Below are 22,802 nucleotides of genomic sequence, written 5' to 3' on the forward strand. Positions count from 1 at the left end.
GGGAGAGCTGAGCAAGGCACCTCATGGCTCCACATGTGTACCTGCTATCTTGATATTTTGCTAGCTCTACCCTAGAGCTTTGCCCAGGAAAATGAACAATTCAGCACCTCAAGAAGAAAATAGCATTAGCAGCACATGACGTAGGCATACTGGTAATACTTTCTATCTTTCATTCTTTGGCTGAGAAAATTATTGCTACTCCTGAAACAAGAATATTATATTTCTTTAACTCACTTATTGTACGTTAGAAATAAAAGGAGGCTTTAGAATTGAGTTGGTTTATGTATGAGGAGATCTGATTTAATTTACACAGGCTTTCTCTCCTACCTCTTACCCACCATGTATTTCTTGATCTTTCTTCAGTTCATTCACCTAGAAACCAGACATGTGGGTGGTGTGGTAGGACTGCCTGGAGGAATTCCAGGATTGCCTTTACTCTGGCACAATTTTAGCAGAGGCTTATGTGTGAATTTGATATCCAATGGATCGTTCTGGGCCTCATCTAAATTCCAACCAATGATCTCGCCCCACAGAATGCCCCCAAACCGCGCTTACTTTATTGAGATAAACAGGGCTTATGTTTGTCCTATGTTCCAAATGCACATGACTCCATCCTTTGCCTGTTCTTCTCTTCTACAAAAATCTACCTTCATGTGATTCATGTCTGTGCTGCCCTGACTACAGCTCAGTTGGCTTAAGTGCTGTATTTTTTGAAATAGCTCAGAGCGTGTATGTTCTCCAAGTCCTTGGGTCTCCTACACTTGGCTGTAGAATGTTTTTCAAAACTCAGCAACCTGATTCAAATTGCCTAGAAAGCTTTTAATAGTGGCTTGTTCCTCAGGCACACTGACGCTGTGTTCAATAATCCGTGGAAAGCCCATTTTTTGCTTCTTTTTGGCACAGGATAACTGGAACAATCAGATCATGTACTTAGTTGGCATCACATCAGAACAGATTTGCTTCTTAACCTAGAAAAGAAATAGGAATATCTCACTAATTGACTTGAAAGCTAGAACATGTGTTCATTTCCTACATCAGGCAGGTTTCTCATTGTTTATGTAAAACTCAAGGCATCTATCCATAGGCTACTAAGTTTCAGGATACAGACAAGTCATTACAAAAACCCCTACGCATTGCTCATCTGTATGCTTGTCTATTTTAGGCTAATATAGTGACTTCATTTTGAACTTTCTTTCATCATACTCCCACTTTTTCCTTATGATCTCTAGATAGTGCAAAAAACACTGAGTCTGTCCTGAGTTATTTTGCAATGTAAATTCCATAAGAGTTAAGGGCTGTGCTTCCTTTATTGCTGTTCCTTTCATACCACGAAGAAGACATTTCACTGAGATCCAAAAAACATCATTATCTTTCCCAGGAGTGACTGTGGAGTGCAGAGCAATTCTACTCAGATATCTGGATAATAGTAGCTAAACACATTTGTTAAGGGCTTATTATATTAATAATATACTAACAGGCACTGTTCTTATATTGGTAGACAGACATACACAGATATTTTTTATATAGATGTGTATGTATCTACACATATATACAACTGATTCTCATCATTTGTAGTTTTTATGTTCCATAAAGTTGCCACAAACACTAAATTAGCAAATATTGAACTACTGCTCCTTTGGGAAATAACACAATTAGGTTCCTAAGAGCATCTGGTCACAACATTTTGATTAACCAATCAATTCATAATTGATTTTGTTTTAGTTATGTTTCTTATTTAATATATAATGTTGATTCACTAACATTAAACTCAACAGCACTGTAACTCATGTCTGAATGACGTTTCTCTGACGCACATATTTTCTCCACAGGGATTCCATCATAGACTTCTTGCCTTTAAGAACACTAGACAAGACATGAGCACTGCACATTGCGGGGGGGCATTTTAGACATCAAAATCACCCACAAAAAGCCCAGAAATGTGAAAACGTGGCATTATATATAGAGAGAGAAAAGAGCCCTTGTTGGCAGCACGAGAGCTGAAACAAGAAGGCAGGACATCTAGTTATCTGAGCTCACTGGGAAATGGGCGTCAGGCAGTTCTCCAATGTTTTGCTATGTTGTGCATATCCACAAATGATCACAAAAATGCCACAAGAATTGATTGATTAATTTGGAGGTTTGAAATAAATATTAGCAAGTAGGCAAAATTGCAAATATGGAATCTATGGTAAGTGACTGTGTGTGTATAAGTACACACATATACACATGTCCAGAGGAGGCAGTATGTGGAGATACCTAATGCTGAGGCAGATAATACTGAAGCAGATAATACTGCTATCCCTATTTTATAAACAGAGGGATGGAAAAGTTAGGTATCTAGCTGAAAGCTATAAAGCTGGCCAAGTCTTTAAACCCAGGGATTTGAAATCCAGAGCATGTTTACCTGAGACTCAGTTAAGAGTTAACTGTTAGTTTTTGTTTTGTTTTTCTTTATTTTCTAAATAAACAAGTATTTATTGAAATACAACATGAAGGCAGGAAAGTACACACAGCCTAAGTGTACCCTTGATGAATTTCACTGAATGAAGAAGCCCAGGCAACCAGCACTGAGATCAAGAAACAGATCAGATACCCTTGAAGCCTCTTGGGGACGTCTCCCTGTCACCACCACCCCGCCAAGGGCAACCACTGTCTTCACTTCTGAGTATTAGTTACTGTTTAAAATAAGATTCACACCTAGTGCCTCAACCTTGGTTTCTAATGCCATTCTTCAGTCAAAGGAACCAGGGCTCCTTGGAGAAATGGCTAGCTCTAAGACTGAAGCAGGAACACCTAGGGCATCCTATAATGCCAGAAAACAAAGAAGTGCTAAGTACTAGTCACAATAGCAAAATCACAGAATCAACCTAAATGCCCATCAGTGGTATACTGGATAAAGAAAATGCAGTACATGTACACTGTGGAATATCACACAGCCATGAAAGAAGAACAAGATCATGTCCTTTGCAGCAACATGAATGGGGCTGGAAGCCATTATCCTAAGCGAACTAGCACAGGAACAGAAAATCAAACACTGCATGTTCTCATGTACAAGTGACAGATAAACACTGAGTATACATGGACACACAGAAGGGAACAACAGACACCAGGGCCTGCTTGAGGGTGGAGGGTGGGAGGAGGATAAGGATCGAAAAACTACCTACTGGGTACATGCTTATTACCTGGGGCTGAAATGATATGTACACCAGCTCTCCAAGACATGCAATTTATCTACAGAACCAACCTGCTCATGTACCCCTGAAACTAAAAGTTCTTTTTATAAGTGCTAAGATAAAAAAGAATCCACAATTATGGGCATGTCAAGAGGACAAAGGGGCCAAGAGAACATTCTCCCAACGGCTAATGCTGGCACAATTTGAGCAAAAAGATAAATAAAATCTTTTGGATTATAACTCAAAATATAACATGAATACCCATGAGTCGAAACTGACAGAAATAAATGATTGAAAAAATAAATAAATGGGGAAAAACAGACAAATCTCCAGTTCTGCCCTCAAGAAAGTGGAGAATAACTCTCCACTCCTTAAGTGTGAGCAATGCATAGTGACTTTCTTCCAGAGAATACTGTTCTCCATTGCTGCCCCAAACCTGAAGGCAATCTACTCTTTACTGGCCTATCTTTAATGACTTGCCTATGGAGAAGAATTCAGGTATGCTAGAAACACATCGAACTAAGATTCACAAGACCTGAGTTATTGTCTTAATTCTGACACATACTATTGAGTTAGTCACAAATTCTGATCCTCTTTGCAAAATCGAGGACAGAATCCTCTTTTGTCCTTGTAAGTTCTCATAATTGTGGTTATATGTACAGGCTCTCCAGGCTAAGTTCAGATACTAACACTGCCACTTACTAGTTCTAGTCTCCTAGATAACCAACTTGATCTCCTTTCACCTTAATATCCTCATTTATAAAGTAAATAGTAGTGCCTACATTCATGAGTTTTTATGAGCATTAAGTTACATGATACATAAAATGTGTAGCATCTGATGTAGAAAACAACCAATATATACTAGAAGCTAATAATACTAACAACAATAATAATATGCCTGCCCTTGGAAATCTACCCTGGTTCTGAGCATCGTCTCCTTCAGACAAGTCTTGGTTTAACAGCAAATAGTTCTTCTATGATTTCTTATGCTTTTCTGGCTTCTCAATCTCCCATCTGTTGGGCACGCATTTTTCTTTAAATATATGGATACATTTCATTGACTGAGACTTGAGGTCCCACTGCCCTAGGATCATTTTTCCCCTAATCAGTATCTTTGCAAATCCCTACTCTGCTTCCCTATAACTCAGTTTTACAGTGTACTCAGAGGGCTTTCTCGTGTTTCCTAATGCAGCATTCTTTTTTTTGTTGTTTTTTTTTGTTTTTGTTTTTGTTTTTTTGTTTTTTTTGAGACGGAGACTCCCTCAGTCGCCCAGGCTGGAGTGCAGTGGCGCGATCTCGGCTCACTGCAAGCTCTGCCTCCCAGGTTCACGTCATTCTCCTGACTCAGCCTCCCGAGTAGCTGGGACTACAGGGGCCTGCCACCACACCTGACTAATTTTTTGTATTTCTTAGTAGAGACGGGGTTTCACTGTGTTAGCCAGGATGGTCTCTATCTCCTGACCTCGTGATCTGCCTACCTAGGCCTCCCAAAGTGCTGGGATTACAGGCGTGAGCTACCACGCCAGCTTAATGCAGCATTCTTAACAAGTGCATTGTAGTGTCGTTTGGTCATAAGCTCTGACTAGAGAAACTGTAGTTTCTTTGAGTACACAAATAACTCTATAATTAGATTTCAGTCACACACATGGCAAACATCTATATCAAACGTTCCATTAAACTAATGGAACATCCACTAGTTTAAAAAAGTCAAATGGCCACTCACAGTGGCTCATGCCTTAATCCCAGCACTTTGGGAGGCTGTGGCAGGTGGATCACCTGAGGTCAGAAGTAAATCTGCTATACTTATTAATCAAACGTGACATCAGGAATGAGTCAGAAAGTATGGTAATCTTCAACATTTCATATCTAGAAAGACATTGAAGAAAAATGTTGAACACGCCCATTTCTCTACAAATAAAGCCAAGAGGAAATGTAATATCTCATCATGGCCCTGATTCAGTATGTAATTTCTATACGTATGTCATATAGTAGACAGTAAATTAGAAAAAAAAAATTCAAATGCTAAATTCATATATACTTTACTTTTATACTTAAAAGTTTCTTAGTTAAAGATTTAAAGCACGCTTCGAATCCCCTCCAACTGAGATGCAGACAACTTTAGCAGGCAATCGTGAGCTGCTTCAATCTCCACCTTCTCTCCCGCATGAATCCTTGCAAGCCAAATTTCCATCAGCAGGGCAATTTCACAAGCTTTACAAACTCATCTGTGTTCTTATTAGTAGTGGTTATTAAATGTTTACAACACACAAAAACACGTGAACACCTATGGAACATCCACTAGTTTAAAAAAGCCAAATGGCTAGTCACAGTGGCTCATGCCTTAATCCCGGCACTTTGGGAGGCTGTGGCGGGTGGATTACCTGAGGTCAGAAGTTCGAGACCAGCCTGGTCAACATGGTGAAACCCCATCTCTACTCAAAATACAAAATTACCCGGGTGTGGTGGTGCCCTCCTGTAATCTCAGCTATTCGGGAGGCTGAGGCAACAGAATCACTTGGGCCCAGGAGGCAGAGGTTGCAGTGAGCCAAGACTGCACCACTGCACTCCAGCCTGGGCAACAAGAGCTAAACTCTGTCGCAAGAAATAAATAAATAAAAATAATTTTAAAAAGCCAAATGTTGATAATGAGTTAAGCCCTACCCCATGAGCTCCTCCCCACCCAACAAGAGTATGAAATATGTGAAGAGGTTAATATAAACTATCCTCTTATAAAGAGGAGGAAATATAAGGTGATGTCTGGTACATGCCCAGAGTCATAATACAGCAAATGGACATTCAGTTACAAGTGACTATAAAGGGAAATTCACACCCAGAATTTGTTGGACAAATCATGAGCAGGGTAAGTCCAGAAGGGGTGAAGAGAGAAACAGGGCTTTAAATCAGAGTAGGGAAATTCTTCAAAATAAGTAGTGTATGTTATTACTTCACAGTATGTAGATTTATTTCCCAGATTATGACAATATGGGGAGACAGCAAGGCCAGGAAAACCCCAGACTTTGAATCCAAAAGCCTGGGTTTGGATATCTGCTATACTTACTAATTAAACGTGACATCAGGAATGAGTCAGAAAGTATGGTAATGTATCAGTTAGCATTCAGCTGCCAATAGGGACATCAGCACGGGTAACTTTTAATTATCTCACACACAGTGAAACTCTAGGTAAATGGTTCCAGATTTGGTGCAATAACGAACTGATGTTATCAGAGATGTAGGCTTCTTCTTATTCTCCCTTCATCCTTTGTATCATTTCTCTATCTTCTATCATCCAAGATATGTGATGAATTTTTTTTCCCTTAGGCTTATTGCCTCACCGGCTCAACCAAGATAGCTGCCACAGAGCCACAATCATTCTCTCACAGAATTGCATTCATGGCAGGAAAATGGGGCAAGGGGCAGAACCAAGGAGCTGTCTTTTTGCACCTGACCCTTTCTACAGAAAGAAACACCTTTCCTAGAAGCCCCTAAGTGGAATTCTCCTTAGATCTCATTGGGAACATGGTTGCCCTGAGCTGCGAGGGCAATCATTTACCAATCCTTGACAAATAACTTTTCCAGGAAGAAAATGAAATGATTCAACTGCTTGATATTCAGCTAACAGTACCCACCAAGGACATACCTTGTTATTAATGGAACTGTGTGAATTCATGTCTATACTTGTGTGCACACAGTCACACATATGTTTTGATCATAAAATAATGGGATACTTATTCCCTTTTAGTAGAGTGGAACAAAGTAAATGTGACCAGAGATTTCTACCCTTTTCAAATAAATAAATAAATAAATAAATAAGGCATTTTAAGATGACTTTAGAAATAACTTGCTAATAATTTGCTAATAACAATTACTCTTAAATGTTCCTTAAACTTTACACTGTGCTTAAAAATAATAAAACTATGTATATAGTAATCACAATTTTAGTCATATGAGTCTTGACAGATTTTGTAACAATCACTGGGGTTTGACTACACCTGTGATTAACGCCATTTTTAGTTTTATTTTTATGACTTATCACACTATTTTTCAGTGTTTGCTTTTTACATAATTATTAGAGGAAATATATAACCTTTTATAAAGGTAACTTGGGGTGTAAACTAATTTTTTCTCCTTCCAAGTCAGACATTTTGTTGCTATAGAGAAAATGAATGCAAATTATCAAAAAGGTAAGTAGCTAATAAGCTTAATGTCTACTGGGAATGAGGAAAATTATATTCTTCTTATAAAAAGGAAAAGTTATTCACCTCTGCCAAGAGGCATAGCGATATATAATACTCACACATAATACTCACACAGAGATTTGCCTAAATTGACTACAGACCACTGTGAGAAAAAAAAGACTCAAAAAGATAAAACCGGAACATGGGTAAAGATAAATCTCTAGTTGTTCCAAAGACCTAAGAAATATATGAGACAAAAGCCCAACAATTTGGCAAGTAATTTCAGGAACTTTAAGTGCCATATTTCTTAGAGAACAAGAACTGTATTTCTAAAATGTCAACAAATAGTAAAAGAATTAAAAGTAAACACAGGTTAGATTAAGCAGTAGTTGATCATGGTTAAGGATTAATGATCACACCTAGATATTGATTTATTTAAATGTTGTACACACATTGATCTTTGAAGATGATGTCATATAATGCTGCTATAAAGAGTTGCTCTTTTTTTATTGGTTCTTAAAAGAAAGATATAAATATATAAGTGTTCAAAATTCTTACTAAAACTCCACACCAACTGTCCACGAAAAGCAACAGTTCATAACTTCTTCCCTTTTATGCCTCCAGCATCTAGCACACAATAGTATTCTTGGTAAAATCTTATTTTTTACTGTTTCTGTAGTATTTTTTAATAGTATTTTTTGATAAAAATAAGCCATTTCATTTTGGTAAAAATAAAATCACAAATATGAAACTCCAGTTCACTTGAAGGCAAATTGATAGAAATAAACTGTCAGTGGTAAGATGAGAGACATTAACATGTAAAGGAAAGCTGTAAATATTTCCATAGCCCAGGAAAAAATGCAAAAAGCTATTGAGTAGCCAGGATCTGTTACACCATAGAAGAGCTATATCTCTTTATGCAACATTTAGTAATTATTTCTAAGCAACTACTTACCTGATTCTTTCAGAATCATTTAGGTGGAAAATACAGACTCTTTTCCCTTAAACTTGTATGTAACTCCCTCTCAAGACGAGAAAACTCAGTCTCCCACCCTCCTCCACGAACACAGGATTTAGGAGGGGAAGAGACTTCCTGTTACCTCCTCATTGCTTTTCCAAAGCACAGCTCCCCTACCTTGAAATAAAAACACCCGTGTTGAGGCTGATGGTACCCTGCTTTACCAGTCTCTTCTATCAACTGCCTGACTCTCTCTCTGACATTTGTGGAAGATTTGAATATCTAGTAGCTGCCTGCTTTTCTTCTGTTATCTCTGTTCCTGAAAATGCTGCAGATGATATCTGTGTCTTAAAAGGGATGATTGACCTTATACCCTGGCATTAAGTACTTACTACCCTTGAACTTCTCAACTGCAGACTTTACCTCCAAAGCCCACTGAGCCACCCCATTCCATGGCAACTGTAGGGCGTGGCCTTTGCTCTGAAATCTTCAGCTTTGCCTTATCACTGCACGCTCGTAGTCTTCCCTCTCACTCCAAGCTTGAAATCCTTCCCTGTTGCATTCTCGGTTTAAAACTCTGGTCTGCACCCTCGTCTCAGCACATAGAGCCTTCTGCAATCTGTCCACTGTCCGTTTGTCTCCCCGCATTTCTTACCCCACACAAACAGACTTGCCCCTTTCTTTCAGACATCCTGAAAGGCTGTGTTTCCAGTGCGGCTTTGAGCTTCCAAAGTGCTGCTTCTTTTGTCCTGCTTTTTCTCTTTTAGTTTACTCCTACTCAGTCCTTCAAAACGGGTCTGAAAGTATTCGTTTCTGTTAAAAGACTTTCCATGCTCCATCTGTGCAGTCTGCTTTATTTGCTCCTTCTCCTGGCTCCCAGAATATCCTTTATATAACTCTTGGGTACACTCGCGAAGGCTAGGAGGACGTCTTGCTCACATTAGTAACTGCAACACCTGGGACAATGTTAGGAAGACGGTAGCTAGGACAAGCCTTGAGGATGCTTTCCAGAAAATATTAACACCAGAGAAACTAGAAAAGAGGACATAATTCCAACTTTACATTTTTTCTACTGTATACTTTATACTGGTGTGCTAATACCATTAGATATTTTTATTCACCCCTAGATAGTGGTCGCATTTTATCCCCTATCGAAGACAAACACTGCATGGTTACTACACGACAGTATGGACAATGTTGGAAAGTTGAATGGAAGATGATCAAATGAGGTTAAGCTTTCAAGTTGAGAAAAAGGGAGAAAGTGGGAAAAAGTAAGTATTCCTATAAATTTTTAAAGTCAACAAACATAATTATTTTTGTTTCTTAAGGGCTGTTCTGAAAAATGTGAACAAAACTCACCACTTGGTTAAATTTCAGTTATCAACTGAATTATTTAAAACAAGAAATCTGACTTTGATTCCGCTTTCATGAAAGAAGCAAACCAGCAAAACAGGTCTTTGGAATTACTATATTATAACCCTATAGGAAAAAAAAGAATTTATTAATCTCCTCCAGTCCACATGTTACTATACCCTTATTAAATAGATATATCACAGAAACATGAAGGATTACTACCACGTAAGTATTAGTAGTTTAAAATAGAAATGCAGCTAGTGCATTTAACACTTAGACTTATTCTCCTTATCTTAGTTCTTTAAAATCATCACCAGTGCCCTAGTGGTTGAAAAATTGAGCTGTAACTCAATCTGTGCCATTAATGGCAGAATCCTGGGTCAGTCTACTAACCTATTTTGATCTCAGTTTCCTCATTTGTAAAATGAGGAGAAGAGAATGGATGAGTGATTTTTCAAATGTTTTGTTAATTGACAGAACTCCCTTCTTTTCCCCAAAGGAAATGTTACCAGGAATCCTGAGACAGGAAACCTGAAAGGCAGGATGGAGAAGATTCAGCCTCCCTCTCTCCCTCCAGGCACACCCCAAAATTCTGGGACAGGGAATTGGAAAACTAGCTCAGAGAGTCCTATTTTGAGCCTTTCACAACAATCCTGGCAGGTCCTGGAGTGGACATGCAAGAAAGGATGAAACAAGGGCAGGTGTGCTAAGCTGATAGCCCACCTTAGCTCAAAGGAAAAAGAACACATTTTTCCTAGTTTTAAGTCTGAAAGTGGAATGAGAGATTAGTCCTGAGATAACCTTGGAAGAATCTGTCCCCACCTCCAGGGTTACAATGTTGACTCTTTGAATGGTATTTCTGTCCTGCATCTCAACTTCCCTGAAAACTCCTCTGCCTGCTCAGATCCCTGAGCCCAACTGAACCTCTTCCTCCTCCTCATCTTCCTCTTAGCCCACCATGTGGCTCCCAACGCCCACAGTTGGGCCCAGGATCCCTTCCCTCTATGAGCCACCCGAGCAGGCAGCCCTGATTCAGGAAACCCGGGTTATAGTCACTGGAAAACAGATGCCTCAAAAGCAACAGGACAAACTTTGGAACAAAGGAGCTCACGGGTCCTTTCTGACCTAAAATCTCTAAATCTCTCGCATTGTCTTGCTCAGTTGAAATAAGCCGGGGCTTTGTGTTTCCTCTCACCCGCGTTCAAAGAGCCGGTGCTGATGACACTTGATTTTCCTCACTCTCTGTTCCTAAGGCAAAGTGAGAAAATGCTTTCAAAACTAGCTCTAAATTTGGCTCATTTTTGCTCTTTGGAAAAAAATAAGAGAGAGAGAGAAAGAGAAAGTCTCACTTTCCTACTCCTACAACTTATTTTAAAATTTGCAGAGGAATTCCCACAGAACTACTGCAGTTTAAAAAAAAAAAAAAAATCTATTAGCCTGTAAAATGTCCACCAATTCTTCGGCACCCAAAGCCTTGCCGGCAGCTGGTGCCACACGGCTCACTATTATTATCCCACCCTGGGATTCACTTGTAAAAGCCTCACACACAGTAAACAAATGTCAGAGAGCAAACATAAAGCTCTCTCTAAACTCAAGACATTGTAATTCTCATTACTTTATCTGTTCACTGTCTAAATGTTTACCTGTCCCTTCAACGTTCGGGGCATCTCAGCTGTCAACTAAAAGGAAGAAGCTGAGGCAAAATTAACATAAGTAGAGAATTGGTTTGGGCCAAGCTTGAGGATTGCTGCCCTGGAGAGCATTCAAGTGGATTTTTAAAGGAAAAAGAAGAAAGAAGTTCCTGAGTTGTTTACCAAGAACTTATGTTAAAATAACATAAGCTATTGATTGCTTATACACTGTTCTTTGTATTGCAAATTCCAGCAACAAGAAGATAATGTGTTAGGCAGCTAATCTGGAACAAAATGCCTTTAAAACTTTACCCCCAGGCAGGGGTGCAGGGTGGGGAGAGAATGATTGAAGTTCCATACTCCTGTCTCTCTGGGCCTGATAAATTTCTCATATCTCACATAGCTCAGAATACTCTATTTTTCTTTCCTCACAGACATGTGCCTTAGAACCCTGTATTTTGAAAGTGAGAAGACAAATCATGCATTCCAGGGATCTCCGAGGTGATCTCCACCCAGCCCTACCGCAGTGGCCTTGATCCCTTTCAACCGACCCTCCTCCTCCAAAACCATCTCCTGGGGCCCAGCAATCTCTCCTCTGAACGGGCTAGAGATGCAGTGGCTTGAAACTGCAAGATCCCAGACCTCCCGTCCTACTGACATTTTGTGGGTGTCCATTTAGTTAGTAAACAAACAGGTAGGGAGGCAGTTAGTTGTTCTGCTTGCTGGGATGATGAAATAACAGACTCTTACTCCCAACTTCCCGTTGCTAAAGTGCTAGCTCACCGCAGGACTCATTCGGTGCGCCGAGGGAATGGAGAAAGGGATTACTTGTTAATAATACATGAGCACAGAAAGCCCTTGAAATGTGTGCCTAAGGCCAACTTGACATGGGGAGTGGGGGAGAGAGAAGTCACTTGATAACACAGAAGGGAGAGAATAGCCCACATTCTGCCACGAATTTTCACTCCGCAAACACGTCTGTCCTCCTGGTCCTTCCACCTGGGTAAATTTCACATTAGCAATTCTGAAACAGGAAGGGTAGCAAATGCAGCTCTTTCTAGAAAAAGGCAAGGGAGGGAAAAGAATAAAGTGAATCTGGAGGGCATTGATCGTGAGTGAGTGTATGTGTGAATATGGGAGTGTATGTTTGTGTGTATGAGTGTGTGTCTATGTGAGTTGGTGTACGTCTCTGTGAGCGTGTGTGTGTATGTGTATCTGTGTGTGTGTGTTCATCTTTATCTTTACTCCTTTCATTCTTCAACATTGTTGTCTCACAAACTGCCTCCAGCAATGATTTTTGTTCTGTGAAATCTAATTTTCAATCTTTTCATCTCAATGATGAGACGCAGCATAACTTGCACATCAATTTCCCAATATTTCAAGGGATACGTGGCTCTACATAACACTTTTCCAGATCACTGAATTTAACCTTTTAACTCAAACTTGCACTTTCAAATGAAACACCTTATGTATTATAAACTTATTTTCCTTCCTTAGTAAAAAGCACAAACATGATTCGAAGTTTTCTTGATAGCTGAAGATCATAATTCTCAGCCACTATTTCTTTATGCTGTAATATAATCAGCCCTTCATGGGCCATGACGCATAGCACGGTGACTTTCTACACAACAAAATGGTTCCGGTATTCTCCTCCTCAGACCTGACACCCTTCCTCCCTGTCACTGCCTGCTAGACACTGATAGCCTAAGAAAATTACGGTCTCCATCTGCAGCCAATCAGTCACCACGCTTGTACCTTTCCACTAGTCTCGGCTGCTTTTATTTTATTTTGACTTATTTTATTCTGTTTCTGCTCCCTCCTCGAAGCTTCCTTCCCTTCACTGCTGGTCTTTCAGCTCTCAGGCTGGCTGTAGCTGAAGGCTGTGCTGTTTGGTTCTGCTCTGATAAGTGACAATTTCACCACCTCAAGGCATTTAGGTCCCAGTTCTCATTTTTTCAGTTTTTGTTTTGTTGGGGAGTTGTTTAATCCTAGTTCATTTTACTGCTGGAAATACTTTCTTCCCCTCCCTCGACACTTTCCAATTTAAGGTTTGATGCCATTCTGGGAATGGGAGATGGCCCCCAAACTGCCTCCGATGATCCAGGCTCTGCAGTGATTTCCAGATAGGAGATAAGGAATTGACAGTTGGAGAAATCAGAGCCGGCAGCACTTCCCTAAAAATACATTAACTCCAAAAAAAGAGATGAAATAAGCATTTTGAGGGATGAACTCAAATTTTTGCTCTAAAAATGAAAATCCTAATATATAGGATAGATAAGAATTGGATTCAGCAAACTATATGCTACCTGAAAGTTGCTTCTAATTTCCCAACTGGTAACCTCAATTCTACAGTGATGGGCACAGAGTCCATTCCCCAGTAGTCTCAACTCACTTTGGGACCAGACTGTGTTTACCTGCCACAGTTAGAGACCAACCTTCCCAATCTTGCATTTCTTCCTTTAGAGAAGGAAGAGCTGAGGGCTGCAGCCACCTGTTGCATCTTCTGCAACCTTCAAGCTACCAAAATTGTACTTGACAAGTTTGTTGAAAAATGGACAGAAGTGCCAAATATCCATTTGTCTATTCAAATGTCCAAGCTACCTTCCTAGTGAAATGTTGGTTGCAATTGCATTTGAATTAGACTTTAGAGTAGGGGGGAAAGAGATGTGTACATTTCCACATTTCAGTTCCTTTAAATGCTAAATAGACATCATGATACTCAGTCAGTCCTGTTTCCTGAGATTATTACCAGGCACACGAAAGAAATACACTGAACTATTCTAGGGAAGTGCAGAATATATGATATTGAAGTATTACAAGATAATGCCTCTTAAGGAGTTAATTTTCCATTTCCTTTAATGAATATAATCAACCACTACCTCTTTGCTCTCCAGTCCATCACTTAATTAATCAGTTCCTCCATGCAAAGTGAACACATTCTGGTCCCTGAATAAAACTGAGAAGTATCTGCCATAATCCGTCAGCCTCCAGGCACAGCTGTGTGGAGTTATCCGCATCCACAGCCTCTCCTTGCTGGGGCACCAGTAGTCCATGGTTAATGCAGCCCTGGCTGACTACGGGAGGGGCTTAAGCTTGATTCAGATGGGAAATGCACAAATGGTTTTCCCACTCATCTGTCAAAGAAAAACCACATTTCATTCTCCCCAAAAGATAATGCTGCTTTATCTGAAAAAAGGTGTGGCTCATTTTATTGAGACTAAATCTGCAGGCAAAACTGAATGAGTCAACAATTAGCATGTGGTCAGGAATTTGACTACCAAAGCCAGCATTGGTTTGTCATCACAATTGGGTCAGCAGACAGAAAGCTGTCAGGTATTGAAGGAAATTTTGGAAAGTAAAGACATTATGTACAGTTCTAGAATATTAATACTATGAATTTCAATAAGATAAGCACCTGAAAAAATCTTGAATAAACATTGAGTAGAAGAGTCCAGTTGTGAAGGGCTTATAGTAAATGACAAGTTGCAGATTCCTTCTAGAGCCTGTGACCAAGAGAAAGCCCTACCACCAACCATGTTTGGGGTCACAAAAACGGGGTTGCTCAGTTCAACTTCCATTATCTGCTAATCCTAGTGATGCTGCAACAATGTACCACAAACTAGGTGGCTGCAACAACAGAAATGTATTGTCTTACAGTTCTGGAGGCTAGAGGTCCGAGATCAAAGTACTGGCAGAGTTGGCTTCTTCTGAGGACTGTGAGACAGAACCTGCTCAACGTCTCTTGCCAAACACCTGATACTGGGTTCAAACGATTCTCCTGCCTTACAGAAGTATCATCTTAATCTCTCCCTTCATCCTCACATGAGGTTCTTCCTGTGTGCCCATCTATGTCACCAAATTGCCCCTTTTGTTAAGGACAACAGTCACCTAGGACTAGAGTCCACCTTAATGGCCTCATCTTAACTAACCTGCAAAGACCCGACTTCCAAGTAAGATCACATTCTGAAGTACAGGGGTTTAGGGCTTCAACATATGAAGTTGGGGGAGAAAGGACACAATTCAACCCCTAATATCTACCCTGGGGGTCCATGCTAAGGTCTGAGGGAGGAGGCAAGAATGCTCATCCAGTTAGGAACCTGTTTGCCAACTGAGCGTGTATAGGAAGACAAAGCTAAAACTGAGACAGAGAACTGTGTAGCTAGATGGAGTTTGTCAAACCCTAACTTTGGTTTAAAATCAATGAGTTGGCCAGGCACTGTGGCTCATGTCTGCAATCCCAGCACTTTGGGAGGCCGAGGCAGGTGGATCACGAGGTCAGGAGTTTGAGACCAGCCTGACCAACATGGTGAAACCTGGTCTCTATTAAAAATACAAAAATTAGCCAGGTGCTTGCCTGTAATCCCAGCCACTCAGGAGGCTGAGGCAGGAGAATTACTTGAACTCAGGAGGCAGAGGTTGCAATGAGCCGAGATGGCGCCACTGCACTCCAGCCTGGGCAACAGTGTGAGACACCATCTCAAAAATAAAAAATAAATCAATGAGTTTATTACATTCCATATGTAGAATTTGATATGGTTTGAGTCTGTGTCACCACCCAAATCTCATGTTCAATTGTAATCCCTGGTGTTGGAGGTGAGTCCTGGTGGGGAGGTGATTGGGTCATGGGGGGGTCTGTCATGCTTAAGCACCATCCAACTTGGTGCTGTTGTGGTGATAGTGAATTATCACAAGAGCTGTTTCTTTCATGGTGTGTGGCACCTCCCCCCTCTCTCTTCCTCCTGCTCCAGCCATGTAAGAGGAGCCTGCTTCTCCTTCACCTTCTGCCATGACTGTAAGTTTCCTGAGGCCTTCCCAGAAGCTGAGCAGATGCCAGCATGATGCTTCATACAGCCTGCAGAACCATGATCCAATTAAACCTCTTTTCTTTATGAATTACCCGGTCTCAGGTATTTCTTTATAGCAGTGTGAGAACAGACTAGTATGGGATTCATCTTTACTTCATCGGAAGATGAAAATACATTCAAAAGAATATGCAAACCTCTTTCCACTTACTTCCATCATAATCCTGCATAGGTCAACATTGTTGGGTGTTTTAGACAAAATATATAAGAGAGTCAGCGAGGCATTGGACACAAGCTCTTTACTCAGAACAGAAACAAAAAGGAAGAGCTTGTACCAGGCCTTTATTTATTTCCTGTCTTCAAACACACAAAATACAGGTCCACTGAAATTGAAAACATTACCAAAATATTATTTGGCATTCCAAATAAGCAAGGGGTAAAGCTCAATCCCTACCACTCCCTTGAGTGTGGGCAGGACATACTGACTCACTTCAAAGAAAGTGAAACATAGTAACTTTACAGTGTAGACAGCTGGTAAGCACAATCTTACCCAAACGATCAAGGACAACATTGCTAGTGATAAATCATGTGTATATCACCTAACCCCTGATAAGATGTGATGAGAATGGTATTTTGCCCTGTGTTATTCTACTCCAAAACCCATAACCTGAATCTAATCTTAAGAAAAACATCAGACAAACCAAAATTGAAGAATAGTCTATATCACACTTGTCCAATACTCTCAAAACTTTCAAGATGATGAAACACAAGAAAAGACTGAGAGGCTGGGCATGCTGGCTCACGCCTGTAATCCCAGCACTTTGGGAGGCCAAGGCGGGTGGATCACCTGAGGTCAGGAGTTTGAGACCTTCCTGGCCAAAATCATGAAACCCTGTGTTTACTAAAAACCAACAACAAAAAAAAAACTTATAAAAATTAGCCAATTACATGCCTGTAATCCCAGCTACTCAGGAGGCTGAGGCAGGAAAATCACTTGAACCCAGGGGACAGAGGTTGCAATGAGCCAAGATTGTAACACTGCACCCCAGCCTGGGTGAAAGAGTGAGACTCCAGCTTAAAAAAAAAACAAACCAAGAAAAAACACTGAGAAACTGTCACAGAACAAAGGAGATGTGACAACTAAATGTAATGTGGTATCCTGGTTAGGATCCTGGGATAGAAAAAGACATTAGGAAAAAACTAATGAAACTTAAATATAGGCAGGAGTTTAACTATTAGTAATGCACCAGTGATGGTTACTCAGTTTTGACAAATGCACCACAGTAATGTGAGCTGATAACATGAAGGGAAAGCGAAGCTGCAAGAGAATTATACAGGGACTCTCTGTGCTATCTTTAGAACTTTTCTGTAAACCCCAAATTTTTCCAAAATAAAAAGTTTATTACAAAATATATATATGTGTGTGTGTGTATATATATATATGTAGATGTGTCATTATGAAGCAGAACATATCGAGCCTTGTCTTCTACCATATTCAAGTCTAAATATAAACCCCCATTTAAAATTCTATGCATAACATAGAGTCAGAAGTATAATACTTTAAATTTGAAAGAAAAAGTAACAAGATGCTGCTCCTTGTTTATCTTATGAAGACTTAGAATTTTCCTGCATTTCAGAATGTTCAAGGGTCATGGTCCATGTCAGGCAGGATTATTCATGACACAAACCATACTGAAACTCCCTGCTCATAAAAGTGAAGCTCTTATTCTTGAGATAATTAAAAAGATAACTTCTATCACATGCCAATGTTACCCAACCTGAACCAAACAAAAAACATGCTAGTGCCGTTTTCTGCCCCAGATCCTGAGAGAATCTCAGTTTAATGACTAACCATCAGAGTTAGCTTTGGGATGGGGAACGATGTCAGAGACTTTGCCTGTGTTTTTCCTTGAATCTCAAGTACTCAATTTTCTCACAGTTATTCAAAATTTAAAGCTCTGGTTGTTTGGATTCAGTGGAACATTTTGTTTACGTGTATATGAAGAACTCAGAGTAAAAAGAATTCATTTCAAAGTTCATGGAATTTCAAAAAGAAATAAAGCAGACCTCCGCTGTTAAGTCATTGCATCATAAACTAAGAAAGCATCCTGCTCCAGACCAGGGGAAAACGTACTATGTCGAAGGAATATAGTAAAGAAAAAGTCCTTCTACAGAGAATCAACACCATTAACTACACCAAGCAATAAACTTTGAAAAACCTTTGAAGCTAATTTCCATGGCATCCCAGCCTTTCCTGACCCCACAGTTCAGGACTAGTTCTCTCTTTACCTCAGCTTCTTTGTTCCGTTCAGGCCTTCAACTGAGTGGCGGAGGTCCATACAAATTAGGGAGGACAATTCATTTTATGTGATGTACCAATTCAAATGTTAATCTCATCCAGAAACCCCTCACGGATATACCCAGAGTCATGCAGAGACAAGTATCTGGGCACCTTGTGGTCCAGTCAAGTCGACACATAAAAGTAACTATCATCCATGCCATTCCTCCCATCAGATGGTGAAGCCCACTCCCCCTCCCCTTGAATCTGGCCTAGCCTGTGACCTGCTTTGACAAATGGAACAGAGCTGAAGTGGTATTGTGTGACTTAAGGGATCTTGCATCTCCCATGTTTTGCACTTTTAGAAGACAACTAGTGTGTAAAGAATCTTGAGTTCGGCTACGGAATGATGAGAGGAAACATGGAGAGAGAGAGATCTGGCAAGCCCACAGACATTGTAGATATTCCAGCTGAGGCACCAGGTGTGGAATAACCACTTCAATTCTACAGCAGTAATTCTGGCCAGCAAATGAATGAAATGAGGCCAACTGTTGAGCCTTGTAAAGAAATTAGAGTCAGAGAAAGTTCTGGTGGACTTAAGTCTCTGGTTCTAGCCATCTAGATGTGCTTTCTCTTTGTCCTGTTACATAAGATATAATTGTTTGCTTCTAATAGGTTTGGCAAGGTGTAGTGGCTCATGTCTTTAACCCTAGCACTTCGGGAGCCTGAGGTGAGCGGATGTCTTAGGGCCAGGAGTTCAAGACCAGCCTGGGCAACATGGCGAAACTTTGTCTCTACTAAAAATGCAAAAATTAGCAGAGCATAGTGGTACACACCTGTAGTCACAGCTACTCAGGAAACTGAGGTGTGAGAATCACCTGAGCCCAGGGAGGCAAAGGCTGCAGTCAGCCATGATCATGCCACTGCACTCCAGCCTAGGCAACAGAGTGAGACTATCTCAAAAAAAAAAAAAGGTCCTGAATAATATTTGCTTCAAGAGTCATTATGAATAGGTTTATAAATTTCCACCCTTGAATTTTCCTTGTAGAATGTTCTTCTAAGAAAACAGGCAAACTCCTGGGGAAAAAAAAAAAAAAAAGTGTGCAAAAAATCAATGCATAGCAGTATTTGTCTCATTGCAAAAATAAAAAGTATATAATCTAGATAGCCAGCCATATGGAATTATAAAATAAATTATATCATCTTTATAACCAATATCTTTAAGAGTATGATGTGGCCATTGAGTATGACACCTATTTACTTCGTTTCTAGTTTTTTTGTTTGTTTATTTTTGTTTGTTTTTTGCTATTTTAAACATAAGTAACATTTATAACAGTACGTTTTAAAAAATAAGGGTAGATTATATGTACAACATGATTACAACTGTTCTAAAAAGTATGGAAAAAAGTCTAGAAGGAAATAAACCAAAATTACAGTGTGAATAATATATGCTAAAGCTTCTGGCTCCATTTTACATTTTTATAGCAAGCAATCATTGGAATCATTGGAAAATCATTGGAAAATTGTTAGAAAATTAGTAGTTATCAATTACATAAGTTGAGAATATGGCCCTTTCTGTTTTCCTACCCTCAGAAGTCTAGGAAATTGATGGGACATTGTGGTCATATAGTGTTATAAATACTATATTCCAATTTCTTGAATTCTTCACCATCATATAAAGATACAAATCATAGGCAGTTCACTACTCTTTGGTATTCGGTTAACCTATTTGTGCTTTACAGAACCAAAATGCAATTGAGATCACTACTGAACAAGGTTCACCTTATCCACACCATTATGGTCTCTTAGTCATGCAGTTAACCACCTAGAGCAACAAGTTTTTTGACGTCCCATAATCATTCCATTGGAGTAATTACATGTTCTCCAGTTTCATTTTTAAACAGCAATTCAATGGCAAATGAAAACAGGAATTTGACAACTTAAGCCAGTTTTCTTTCGCCATATGCTTGGACAACTGGATAAAATCTTTTCATCCACCAATCATTAATAACTTCCAAATTATTGAAACACTCTTTAGAATTATTTAATATTAATACAACATGCTTAACATTGTATTTAAAAAGAAAAAAAAAAATGAATTCCCACCCAGTAATTACTACTTGTGACTCATCACCCCAGAGCAGACTAACAAAAGAAAATGCTTGACAACTTTCAAGGAGATTCAAATTGCTGCCGTAGAATTATTAAGATAGTTATTACAAGTTAATTGGATATCAGTTAATGGTATAAAGGAACATGTACTAAGTCTTTTCAGGGTGCAAGGATTACATTTAGCAAGTAGCTAGTTATTCAGGTCAAATTTTTTAATTTTACTTTTTTTTTTTTGAGACAAGGTCTCACTCTATTGCCCAGACTGGAGTACAGTGGTAAGATCGCGGCTTACTGCAGCCTTCACTTCCTTGGCTCAAATGATCCTCTCACCTCAGCTTCCCAAGTAACTGGGACTACAGGCATGTGCCACCACACCTGGCTAATTTTTTCACTGTGTTACCTAGGCTGGTCTCAAACCCCTGGGCTCAAGCAGTCCTCCCACCTCGGTCTCCCAAAGTGCTGGGATTACAGGCATGAGCCTCCGCACCCAGCCTTTTTTTTCCTCTTACCTCTGTGTCTTTGTTTAACTGTTCTACATATGACCTGGTTACTCAAAATCAGTTAATACATATCTATTTAGTGCTTATTATGTGCTATGAACATGTTGGAGATCTAAGGGGAAAACTCTAGAATATTCTCCTGCCAACATGGAACTGGCTTTCCACCATCCTCTGAGTTCCCCATTTGCATTCAGGGTCTTACATAATCTAAAACCCACACATTGCTTTGCAGGGGAGCCTGCAGCACCTTTTATGGGTACTGAACAGGTCAGAAGCAGGGCTGTAGACCTAGCACCTGAGAAACATCTCTGATTTCTTTGGGAAGCTTTTTCTTTGTAAATGATTAAAATAAAAACTACTTCAGCCCTGGGCATGATATTCACCCACAGTCAGGCTGCCCCTCATCGGGTACAGACAGGTGTCAAGGTGAGTCCCAGCTCTTTCTTCCTGCCCTTCTGTCAGGTAAATATGATGTTAGAAAATCAAGAAAATCTGGTATATTTTTCTAAAATAATCATATCTTTCTCTCTCCCAAGGAAATGGTTTGCGGCTGATCAATTTCCCATCCATGTCAACTAGATGAGACATACGGAGTTGGAATAAGGTTGAAAGATTCAAAATGGGAGCACAATAGGGAGGAAAGGGCCACTTTCAGAAAATTCCAGAAAATTGCATAGTTATATGTCTAACATTGTATTTCTCAAATGCAATGAAAAGGTTTTAATTCTGAGACCAAATATGTCCTACAAGCCATGTTGTCTGCTACTCTGCCTATGATGACAATGGAAACTTGTCATGCTGGTAGATAGTATTGCTACCACAAGTATAGAAGGTACCTCAGAATAACACCAACGGAGCCCACACATGGAGAGACACAGTTCTAGTGACAACATTTGCTCTCCTGGATCCAGCCATGCCTGAAAATAGAATGCCCCCTTAATGTTTCCCTTTGCATAAGAAAATAAGATGCCTTACTTAGCTTAAGTTGATTTTCTGTAATCTGCAAGCAAAGAGATCTGACAAACAGAATCTTATAATACTTAGACAAAAATGATCAAAACAAAAATATTGAAACTAGAAAGAAAAAAAATCACCCATAGGAACCAAAAAGGAAGGCAATGTACCCTAATGTCATTTCTTTAAGTGACAGCCAAAGAAAGAAACAGAAACTTTTATCTCTACCAAGTATTAAAGAAGTTATGATAAAAGGATAAGGGTGAATTCAGAATGAGTTTAAATTTGGAATTAAAGCAAAACAATTTTAGAATAACAGGTACAGAACAAAATGCAATGCTATAGAATTGCATGTGACAATAATAGTGTAACCATCAAAAAGCGGAAGATGAGAGAGAACTCAAAGGATAAATGAATGATTTATAGTGCCTAAAATTTAAAGATTGTTTAAAAAACAATGATTTCAACTTATGTAACTGCTTCCAAATCTTTTTTTCTTAATGTAGAAGTATTTTTAAGAAAAAAAAAAATGGGAAGAATTATTCTGAAGTTCAGCAATTCCTTTGCTTTCTTTCTTTTTCTTTTTTTTTTTTTTTTTCTTTTTTTTTTTTTCTAGTTATCTTAAGTAAAAGTTGGCCGGGTGTGGTGGCTCACGCCTGTAATCCCAGCACTTTGGGAGGCTGAGGCAGGTAACTCATTTGAGGTCAGGAGTTTGAGACCAGCTTGGCCAACATGGTGAAACTCCATCTTTACTAAAAATACAAAAATTAGCCAGGTGTGGTGACATGCACCTTCCCAGCTACTTGGGAGGCTAAGGCAGAAGAATGGCTTGACCCCAGAATGTGGAGGCTGCAGTGAACTGAGAT

The 22,802-nt window shown here is 39.6% G+C and overlaps 1 long non-coding RNA gene across 1 annotated transcript; it reads right to left on the reverse strand.

Moving 5' to 3' along the window:
• Positions 1 to 274: 274 nt before the first annotated feature.
• LOC105492301 (uncharacterized) lies at positions 275 to 9,244 on the reverse strand. The gene is made up of 2 exons (XR_011625118.1): positions 8,962 to 9,244; positions 275 to 968 (listed from the first exon to the last, which is right to left on the reverse strand). It is a non-coding gene; the product is annotated as an uncharacterized lncRNA (long non-coding RNA).
• Positions 9,245 to 22,802: the final 13,558 nt, after the last annotated feature.

Source organism: Macaca nemestrina, chromosome 6 (genome assembly GCF_043159975.1).
Source record: "Macaca nemestrina isolate mMacNem1 chromosome 6, mMacNem.hap1, whole genome shotgun sequence".
Lineage (NCBI taxonomy): Eukaryota > Metazoa > Chordata > Mammalia > Primates > Cercopithecidae > Macaca > Macaca nemestrina.